An 11,603-nucleotide genomic window follows, 5' to 3' on the forward strand; every position below is an offset into this window, starting at 1 on the left:
GCGACCGCCATTTTGAAGTTAATTCCTCGCCGCGGGCGCCTCCATCTTTGGAACTTTCCGAATGATTGGAGATTTGCTGAGTAGCGGTGAAAGTATTTCGTCATTGAAACAGTGAAGCTGTGACACAGAGTTGAACTTGATTCGGATGACATGTCTTTTTTCTTCGCATTATGTTTCTAAAAAAATTGTAGTGCGTGTTTACGCAAGCGCTTTACGACACTACATGGCTTCGTCAAATCGAAATTAGGATTTTGGAAGGCTTCAGAGAAGCGATGCATCTTAACGAGATTTGTTTTTACATGACAATTATGCACAAGCTGTAATTCTTCTGAAATCTCCCGCTAAGGTTCCTCAATTGCAGCGCGACTGCAGTCTGAGAACGGGCTTTTGCCTGAGAAATTAATTAATGCAATTTGTTAACATAGTTACTTTGTAATTTGATTTGATTTATTTTCTCTCTTTGTAAATTTTTCTCTCTCTTTGTCATAAGAGAGATCCCATTTTATGAGGGTACCCTAATAAAACTGTTTAAAAACGCTCTTCCAACTCAATTGCTTATTGGGAAGGTAAACTGAGGCAGAACTTGAGGCCAGATTTGGCTTTCAGTGTGAAATATTTGGATATCCTCTTAAGGCTACTCTGTCCTTCACTGCAACTTGGAGTAATGCGGATACCTCGACCTCTGGGGAGAGCCTGGCACGTAATGTATTCCGCCACTGAGAAAGTCTAATGTCTTGAAATTGACCAGATGGGGTTTTATTTTATTTTATTTTATTTTTTAAGCAAATGGGGACCGGGCAGGGTAACAGTGCAATCTGTTGTGGACGTTTTTCATCAGACGTTCCTTGTTTTTAATCCTGTTTCCCTAAATGTCCCTAAAGTTACAAGTGGTTCCATTTTATTGCAAGTTATCAAAAGTAGTTTTAGCACCTTCATGGGGATTTAACAATTTAATGTTAATGTAGGTCTGTGGATTACAAGCAGGATGCCACATAAACGAAGGCCTTGGGTGGGCAATGAAATACAGTATATAAATACAATGAAATATCAATACAATGAAATACAGTACAGTACACAGTGAAATACAATAAAACACAATACAATAAAAGAGTGGCTCATGACCATACTGGTAGTTTCTTTAAATATTTTTAAAATATGTCTCACATATAAGGGAATATTGATGATTGTATATAAATAAGTTCATCCATGTAGAAGTAAATCCTCAAATTGCATTTTTATGGTATTTTGGTTAAAAATGTGAGGCATTTATTTATTTATTCGATTTCTGTGCCACCCTTCTGAGACTAAGGAGAGTTATCCACATACGAATTTTATATATGAGGATATACAGTACATTTATAGAAGGATACTACAGTGGGCTAGGAGAATAAAGTAAAAAAAAACCCACTGTTTAATTAAAAGAAAAAATTTAAAAATAATTTGTGTCAAGCCCCACAATTGCATCATTTTATTTGTTAATGAGAACTCTGCTACCTACGACAGTGACTACCACAAGTTTTGGACTTTTTGCAGGTACTGTAAGTTTTGACAAGGGCTTATCAACAAAGACTCTTCGCAGACAGGTGACAGCTCTAGCCACCGTCCTTCAAGGAGTGTCTCCACTTTCACATCACCTGAGAGTACCAAATTTCTTGAAAAGGGTATCCAACTTGTTGCTCCTATGGTCCACAGATACCTAACCTGGGATCTATCGATAGTCCTGCAAGTGCTCACGGCTTATCCGTTTGAGCCTCTACACCAGTGATTTTCAACCTTTTTTGAGCTGCGGCACATTTTTTACATTTACGAAACCCTGGGGCACATTGAGCGGGGGGGGGGGGCTGCTAAAAAAAGTTTGGACAAAAAATTCTCTCTCTCTCTCTTCCCCCCCTTCGCTCTATTTCTTTCTCCCTCCCTCTTTCTCTCCCTTCCTTCCTCTTTCTCTCCATCCCTCTTTCTTTCTCTTCCTTCCTCTCTTTTTTGCTCTCTCTCTCCCTCCTTCCCTCTATGTCTTTCTCCTTCCCTCCGTCTCTTGCTTTCTTTGTCTCTTTCTCTCTTTCTTTCTCTTGTTCTTTCTTTCTCTCTCGCTTGCTTTCTCTCTCTTGTTCTCTTTATCTCTCTCTCTTGCTCTTTCTCTTGCTTTCTTTCTCTTTCTTTCTCTCTTGCTTTCTCTCTCGCTTTCTTTCTCTCTCTTGCTTTCTCTCTCGCTTGCTTTCTTTCTCTCTGAGCTTCGCGGCACACCTGACCATGTCTCGCGGCACACTGGTTGAAAAACACTGCTCTACACCATGGGTGGGCAATTAATTTTGCCATGGGGCTGCATGAGAAATTGGGGTGGTTTTAGAGGGCCACATTAATATAATTAACTAATTTCTCCCCTATTCCTTATTTTCTTTCTCCCAAATTACCCCCCCAATACACACACACACACACAAAGAGTGCAAACCTCCCCCCTGTTATTTATTTGCCCCTCTGCTCTCCTCCCCCTCCTCCCTTCACTTTCTCAATTGTGCTGCCCCTCCCCAGCAGCCCACACCCCCACTGCTGGCTGGCCCCACCCCTCATTATCACAATAACATTCACTTATGACACAATAACACCCAATATGGCGTGAAGCCGCCTGCCCGCCTTCCTCCCCTCTCTCGGCCCGCCGCCTCCCCCCCCCCGTCTTGGCTGCCCAGCCTGTTCCCAGCCTGTTGGGCTGCTGCTGCCCTGAGCCTCAGCAACTGCCCCCCCTCCCAACCCACTGCCTTTTGTCCGGCAACGCAGAGAGGAGAGAGCCATGAGGAAGGAGGGATTGTTACTTTCCTGCGGCAAAACGGGACTAAAAAGGGCAACTCCAATTTGTCCCGTGACGGTGGGGCTCTAAGAGAGCCTTGCTGGTGGGTGCTTTTTTGTCCTGTTCATTCGAGGTGCTTGTTCCCCCCCCCCCACTCCATGGCTTCCTCCTCCAGGAAACTGGTCACAGATAGCGAGTAAGCCGGTCACAGACAGCGGGCGGGCTGGATGCAGCCCCTGGGCCGCCCCTTTCCCAGGTCTGCTTTACACTACACTAGCATCAGACTATTGACTCAAGGTTGCCTTTCTAATAGCAATCACATCAGCTTGCAGGATTTTGGAACTAGCAGCCCTTTCGGTATGTCAGGATTTATGTATCTTTCATGTGGACAAAGTGATCCAATGTTTATACCAAAGATTGTAGGTATCAGAGACATGGTTTTCTAAGCAAAGCTATTCCAAGCTAGGAAAATCTCTGGGTCTGAATCCTCTTGTATTCAGAGATGTCCCTTTTGTTTGGAGCTGCAAATTTATAGGAAATTTCTTGTGCAGACAAAATATAAAAGATTAATTTACCTAATTTAGTAACAATGATAAATGGCTAATATATAACACAGAGTATACAGACAGATCATGTCAAGGTGTAATTGCTAACTAAACAGAAGAGTGTTTAATTAACTTTTACCCTAAACAGGAGTATTCAATTAAATTTTACCTTAGATAAACAGAGCTGAGTAAACTTTACATCAAGCAGTACAGAGAGCTGAGTAAATTAGGATACACAGTCAATATTGATCAAGATAGTCATTCCACATTCTTTGGGAGATAAGTGTTGCAACGGGTTCTACTGGCTGAGGGGACCTGGACCAATCTGTTTCCCATTCGACAACAATTTAACTTGGGTATATCCCATGCTTAAATTCTCCAAGCAACGCACAGGAGAATGAACATTTGATTACCTGAACGTTTGTTTTATATGTGTTGTAAGGGAGTCCAATCCTACCCTGGGGGTCCAGGAGTGGTCAAATTATCAGATGGGCTATGTCATCTCCAGATCTGGGTCTTTGTTGAAAAAACTGGTGCTTGGCTGGAGGAAAAGGTATGGCCAAAGAAATTGCAACTCAGTATCTGGCCAATCAGGCAATTTGAAACCCATGCTTGGACTCTCCTGCAGTGCACATAGAATGAACATTCAGGTAAGCCAATGTTCCTTGGTCTTCTAGTCACTTGTAAAAAAAAAAAGTAATAGTGTTTGTTTAGTATAAACTGCTTTGCCCTTTAGTAATCCCTGTTCCTTTATAAGTGCTTAGAACCCGGTTTTCTCTTTTCCTTTCTTTTATTCAATATTTGGGGAAATTTTTTTACAAATATAATAGCAGAAAAAAGTAAAAAACGGCAGAAAAACTTTAAAATATATACTATATAAAATTGAATAATTTTTTTTCAGAAGAAAATTAGATTAGTGATGGCTATGATTATGTGCCATCAAATCAATCTTGACTCTTAGATGACATAGCTATATTTTCTCCTCTTCAGCTCTTCTAATAGTACACTTACTGCTACCCTAATTGAGCCCACTTACCTTACTGTTGGTCATCCTCTTCTGTTTCTTCCCACCTTTTCAATCATAGACTTCCCGAGAGAGCTAGAGGTCATTGCATAATGTGTCCGAAGTATGATATCATGAGCCTGATCATTTCTGTCTCAAGTGAGCAATTTTGGGTTGATTTGTTTGATGATCTATTTAGTTTTTTTCTTTTCTTTCTATAGTATTCTCCTGTTTGTCCATAAATTTTTCCATATTGTTGTCAGTTACACCTCTTTAAAAAATACATTTACAAGTTCAGAGATTATTGCTGGCAGATTAGTTATAATTTTTTTGTCTTAATTCCTCAAAACCTTTTGAAATGCCATACGTTTATTTGTCATTTTATAAATTTCAATTTTTTTTCTTGCCTGGACTTTGAGTCCCCTCTAGTGGCATCATTCTATATTCAGGAAGTCTGTTTCTTTGTTGCTTTGTTTTCAACTTTCAGCCAGTAATGAACAGACTAAACAATTTATGTTCCTATGGAACAATTATTTTCTTTACTCAATTCTTCAAAAATCTTAGCAAAAGTCCTAATATTCCAAATATATCTGGTGCCATAATCTGTTTAAAACTTCCTTTTGAATAAATTCTTATTTAGTTTTTTGTCATTTGTTTTTTATTCTGTACGTTTTTTACTGGTTAATTTTTCTTTTATTTTGGGATGGGGTTTTACTTATCAGATAGTTTTTCAAATCAGTTTAGCATTTTAGAAACATTCCTGATCAAATTGGTGTCAATAATAATAATAATAATAATAATAATAATAATAATACTCGTAATTAGTGTAAGATAACATAATGACTCATCAGTTAGAATAAATCATTAACAAAGGTAGGCTTAATAATGATATGGCCTAATTATTGTGTGTCCAGCAGTTTCTTGAGTATTAATTGTCCATTTTGACAGTCAGCAGTTATGGAAAATAAAGAGGGTGACTTTTATGGAGAAAGGAAGATTTGTTACCAGTGTAGTATGTAGATAAACAATGCTTAAGCTCAGATGAGAGGGGAAGGTTACAAAAACCTCTGGGACAGGCACAGGCCTCCCTTCACATGAAATATAAATGAGGAAAGGGGGGAAAACATGTAGACCTCAAGATAGTTAATCTGAATCAAAGTATTTTGGGGTCTACACTATATCTGGTTTTTGGTCTTGTCTACCTGGTAAGGCTGACAGCAATGAAAATATATCAGCAGCAAGACATTCTGTATTTGTCTTCTCTAAGTATAATATTAACAGTAGATTGAATATTTATTGTCCAGTGATATAAATTGTTCTGTTTGGATTTTGCATCCATTCAATCATAGGGGTTTTAACTTATTTGGATTCTAAATCATACTTCAGTAACAGCTTGTGGTTAAGGCTGATGTTCTGAGTTCTTTATTATTATAACTTTTTTTTCAAATTTGCTTAAACCCAAATATTAAGTTTTAGTTTTGTAATCTCTTTTGAACTAAGCTGCTTATTTCAGATATTTCATCTTTGTTTTAATCCTTAACCAGAAAAAAAAGCTTAGTCTTACAGACTATATGAATTGTTATTTTTGCACAGATCAAATTTTGTGTACACTATAAAAATAGATGGTTAATATTGAAGCAAGGAATCATGATTTGGTTAATCTTTTTGTGTATTTTCCCCATACTTATAGGATGCTGTTTATAAATGAATAATCTCTTATAGATTATCTTGTTTTTATACAAAATACTTAAACCAACCTTCTGGGAGTCTTGTTCAATCCACAGAAATTATTTAGCCATTTTTTTTGTTATTGCAGTGAATATAGCCATCCAGTCAAAATTCTAATATAGTCCTAATCCAGTTAAACATATGGCTTAATAATATAGTAAATATAGTTGTAATAATAATAATGGCTTATATTTTCTATAAAATACATAATAATGTTCTTACATGGTATAACATAAGGAACAGCCATCTTTGCTGGACTTTAAATAAAGCTTTCTTGGTTAACACAGTATGAATCACTGTCTCATCTATTAAAAGTAGTAATGTTAGATCAATGCTTCTCAATCTTGGTAGCTTTAAGTACTGGTGGAATTTGCAGGATTCCCCAGTTAGCATTCCACAGAGGGCAGCGTAAGCTTTTCTTATTTAGGGTCTGGGGATGAGATGAAATCAAGTAATGGAGACCAAACTAAAAGAGAAGTGCCAGAATATGTCTGTCCTGTGGTTGGAGGCAAGAAATCCCATCACTGTTTGGAGGTTGTTCAATATTGTGAAACTAATCTAGAGTTTTGCCTATTTCAAGTCTTGCAGTGCTTCTCATGGACCTAGTGCTGAATACTGTAGAACTCATACTTTCCAACAACTTCAGTATTTTGCAGCCCAGTCTGAAACTACTATTTCTCCTTGCAATCTTTTTTCTTTGCTTTGTCATTCACCATCCCTTTCTCTGTCTTTCCTTCAGCTGCCAGCCTTTGGCAGTAGCTTCACATCAGCCAGAATCTGCAGTCTAAAAAGCAGCATTTCCCCAGTAGCATTCGCCAACTTTAAACTGCCTTTTACTTAATTGTTTAGCTGGCATCTCTTTTCCTGTTCCCCAAAGAAGGAGTGAGATGGGAAAGCTTAAAAGCCTTGCTAATAACCTGGGGTCCCCTGGGGAACTGTAGGCAAGGGAGGAAAAAGGAGGGCAAATGGCTCTTCTTTACTTCTTCGCCATTACCAGCTCACATCAACCTCTCCTCTCTTCCCATCTCAACACCCCCAGAGTTAGCCCAGCCAGTCTAATTTAAGGGAATCCAACTTTCCTTTAAAAAAGCTAATTAAATGCTTCAGTTCAGCTGAACAAATTAGTCAGTGGCGAGAACACAACTGGCTAGGATGTCCTCTCCCCCACCTCATTGTGTCATCTATTGATTTTCCTCCTTTCTCTGCAAGACCATTAGTTTGTCCTTAATGTTTTTCTTTAGAGACAACACCCTTCACTTTCTTCAGTGTTTTCACAATTTCTTTCACCAGAGGACAAGTAATGAGCTCAAGGGTGTACAGTATTCCTTTACATCTTAAGTTAGCCCTCTTTCCTATGCACTCTGGATCCCTGGGCCCACCTTATAACATTTAGCATCACACCCAACCCATTCTTCAGGACAGGAATGCAATGAAACTTTCCTCAAAAGAGGCTGACCAGTCTTTGCCTGAACCAATGTGCTTAAAAGGAATTCACTTCCTACTTTTTAGGTTTTAGTAATTTCATTTGGCAAAATAGGGCCCAAAATCTAGAAACTACTGCTTGGTTTGAGGTAAATCAGTCAGCCAGCCAAATTCTTTTACCTGGTGTTCTGCTTCCATCCAACTTGATTTGAAAATATTTCATCTGGTGTCATGATGCAGTACTGATGGAAGACTGGAAGGATAACAAGTTTTATCTCCCCTTATTCAGATTAGTAGATTAGAATTTTGCATAACTTTAGGGCCCCCTGGTCCTTGTCTGGAATGTTTTAAAGATGAAAGCATATGAATAAAGGGAATAAGGCTTAGAAATGTGTGTTTAGCACCTTTATTGTAGGGCCTGTTAAGAGTTTTCCATGCATTATCCAATTTATAGAGATGGTCCTCACTTAAAGACTCATCACTTAGTGTCTGTTTGAAGTTACAACGAACACCCCAAAAGTTACTTATAACTCCATTTCCAGAATTCCAGTGGCTCCCCCCCCCTCCTGGTTATATTACTGTATTTTGGGTGTTTGGCAACTGACTCATCTATATGGCTGGTGGTAATGTTGCACAGTCACATGAACCACAATTTACAATGTTGAACTGAATTGAACTGAATATTTGGCGAAGTGTGATTAGACAGAAATTTTTGTCTGGTATAGAGGCTTTCGATGTACATGCAAAGAAACAGCAATAAAAATGGGCAAACAAAGAAGATAATAAGGGTAATTAATATGCACTACATCGGTATTAGGCAGCAGCACTGTGAGAATTAGGCGTTCAGCAGAGTGTTGCCACAAGGGAATCTATCTACAGTATCTATCTATGTATCTATCTATGTATCTATGTATCTATGTATCTATCATCTATCTATCTATCTATCTATCTATCTATCTATCTATCTATCTATCTATCTATCTATCTATCTATCTATCTATCTATCATATTTTTGCTGATAATAAAAATATCTGTCTGTAATGAAACCATAATGAAATTAATTTTTCGACAGAAAAGAAAAAAACATGTTTATATGTACGTATGTGTGTGTGTGTGTGTATGTGTGTGTGTGTGTGTATGTATGTATGTATGTATGTATGTATGTATGTATGTATGTATGTATGTATATAATGTTAAAGCTACTGCCTTACAGGCATACTGCCCAGGTTCAAATCCCAGTAAAGGGTATGGCTAGCTGATGTGAGCCAAGTAGCTTGAAATAGATCTATACTAGTCTTCCTTTATTTTCATCATCAGCAAAATATATTACATATATAGAATATATGTAATATATTTTGCTGTATTCATTATATTACATATATAAAATATAGTTTGTTGGCTATAAAAATTAACTGCCTTGGATGGCCCCTGGAGGGCCCGATAGGCAAAAAGGAAGCAGAACAGCCTGGAAACCAGCAAGTGTGTGCGTATGTGTGTGTGTTTGCTGGTTTCCAGCCTTTTTTGCTGGTTTCCAACAAAAAATGCCCATAGGAATATATGAATTTGCTTAACAAACAAAACAAGACATAAATTTGGATCCGATCACATGGGTGATCTCAATTTACAAACATCATGACTTCTACAAATTCAAGGCTCCCAGTTCCTCCTTTCCCAGTTCTTAAGCTCAGATAATAAAAGGAAGGATTGCCAAGGTGTGTTATATATGAAGGAATATATATGAAGGAATAAGACAGCCTTTATGATACGTTGCCGTTTGTAATAGATGTAGAGATTACAGAGTCGTTTATAGTTGCTTGAAGATGATTTTTTTCTGCTTCCTTTTTAATTAAGGGACTTCTTTCTCTCTGCTCCTATTTCTTGCTTTATATGTTATATTCAGAGGATTTGGCAAGGCTGAAGCTGAGTGAGAGCTGCTAATTCTGCCAGGTGGAGAACAGACCCAGGCATGACAGATGGTTAAGTCTGGCATCTTAGCCTGGCCATTTGGTAATATTGCTGTTTTTGGGCTCTGCTACATGCACACATACACGGCGTTGTCCTCATGTCCTCCAGCCATGCAGAAGAACACCACTTTCTCAACCTATCCAGCTGCTGCTATCTAGACATACTGAAGCCCTCCCTAGAGATGGAGGGAAAAGAAGCATTACTTCTCTGGAGAGGGGCAGCTCCAAATAACGTGTCCCTCCCCACCCAGAATACAGTCTTTGGAAGTAGTTTGGTTGGACTGGAATTGACTTGCATCCTGGAGATGGGCAGGACTGTTACACCCATAGCAAGGAGCAGTGAAGGGCTACCAAAGTTTTTGTACTACCACACTGTGGGCGTGGCTTATGCAGGACGCCCTGCATTTTCTTTCAACATCTTTCAGTGCAAATTGGGTGCTCTGGGGTGGAGCTCCATTTTCACTACCTCACTGCGCCTCCCCCCCCCCCCGGCCAGTGTGGGCAGTTAATGCCTGCCTGCCCCAGATTTGTGGTAGGAAGACTCCCCCTGCAGGAGAATAGTCGTCTTTGCCTGCCTCTTTTAAATTCAGTCTGTCAAGTTGTTTTGTATAACTTGGACATCTGACAGATGCCTCTGCTAACAGAAATGGGACAAAGGACTCTTCCACCCGTTTTTGTATCTCACTAGAAAAATTATGGAAAGAAATAGAATTTGAGCAAGAGAAAGTAGTTTTTGAAAATGCAAAATTGATTTAGATAAATTTGCACCAGCGCACGCCCACACACTTTCTCCACCTCACCCACCTCCAGCAGAACTAGATGCTGAAGGTCAGAGCTACCTGACCTACAGCAGATTATGGCTTCAGGGTCAAGGAGAGCTACATCCTTGGCGTTTGAGGGAGAGAGTTGTGAGGCATGTGGAAGCAGTAAGGACATTTCCCCATGAAAGTCCCCATTGAAACAAATGGGCTTTTGAGAAGCAGCACTGCACACCAGGGTCAGTTCTTGTGCCTCTTTCTATGCTGTCCTTAACAGCATCCAAAATAGCTGCATTTTCCTTTTTTTTCATGCAGGATACATCTGTGAGAACAGATGGTGCGATCCTTGACAGAAGCAGCTTTGGGCTATCCATGTAATAATTTAAAGTTTTCTTCCCCAACCTGGAGACTTCCAGATGCATGGAGACTGCAATGATATCCAGCAGGCTTTGAGAAAACTGATAGGAAAGACCGAGAGTACAGTCCAGGATAGAGTGGTATGTGTTCTTTCACATAGTAAATTATATTTGGCAGCAGGAGGACAGATTTTCTTCCTTCCACTTGACCTGCCACTAAGCAGCTACTTTATTTTCATGCCTTACTTGAAGGAAATCTCTAGTCTGGGTCCACCCAGGCTAATTGACTGATGCCACCAAGTTCAGGGAGCATCTGGTGGTCCTTCATAAAGAGTAGCTTGAGAGTGGGCACAGAGATCCCATCGAGAGGATTTATTTTCTAAGCCTGCAGCTCAGTCATGGATAGGAAGCAGCCAGCTGTTTATTTTTGGAGTCCACTTTACTTGCAGGACTGAAAATAGGGAGAGAAGGTTTTCTGACCTGTGTAGTCCAGGAAAAACATTCAGTTGAAAAATATTTAATCACATCAAAGCGAATTGACCCCACCCCACCCCTGAACTGTAATTCAGCAGTAAAGTTACATCCAATGAATGCACTCAGATCAGGTTCCCTTAAATACAAGAAGGAAATGCAGTTTTGAAAGCAATCAATGGAAGAAGGGCAACAAAAGGAAAGAACATCTGTATAGGTAGGAATCTGAAGTTGCCCCCCCCCCCCCCAAAATGGCAGCAGTGCAGGCCCAATCTTCATTTGCCAAGTATACAGAATTAGGATGGATTTGTCATGCTGCTGCTTTTTCTGGGTTGTTATGACTGTTCACTGTGGAACACAGAATTCAGTGTACATTGGAGGTGGGGGAGAGGAAATACAGTATGTGCTGGGCATTATGGCAAGCTGCCTGCACCATTAACAATGTACTACTATCTTTGTCCCTGTTGGTGAATGCGGCCTCTTGGCCTTGTTAGTAGACAAATCTTTCCATACAAAGGGTCAGCATCATTTGCTCAACTCAGCTCATAAACGGGATGCAAGCCCAGTTTGTTTACCT

This window comes from Erythrolamprus reginae, chromosome 2, assembly GCF_031021105.1.
Source record: "Erythrolamprus reginae isolate rEryReg1 chromosome 2, rEryReg1.hap1, whole genome shotgun sequence".
Taxonomy (NCBI): Eukaryota; Metazoa; Chordata; class Lepidosauria; order Squamata; family Dipsadidae; genus Erythrolamprus; species Erythrolamprus reginae.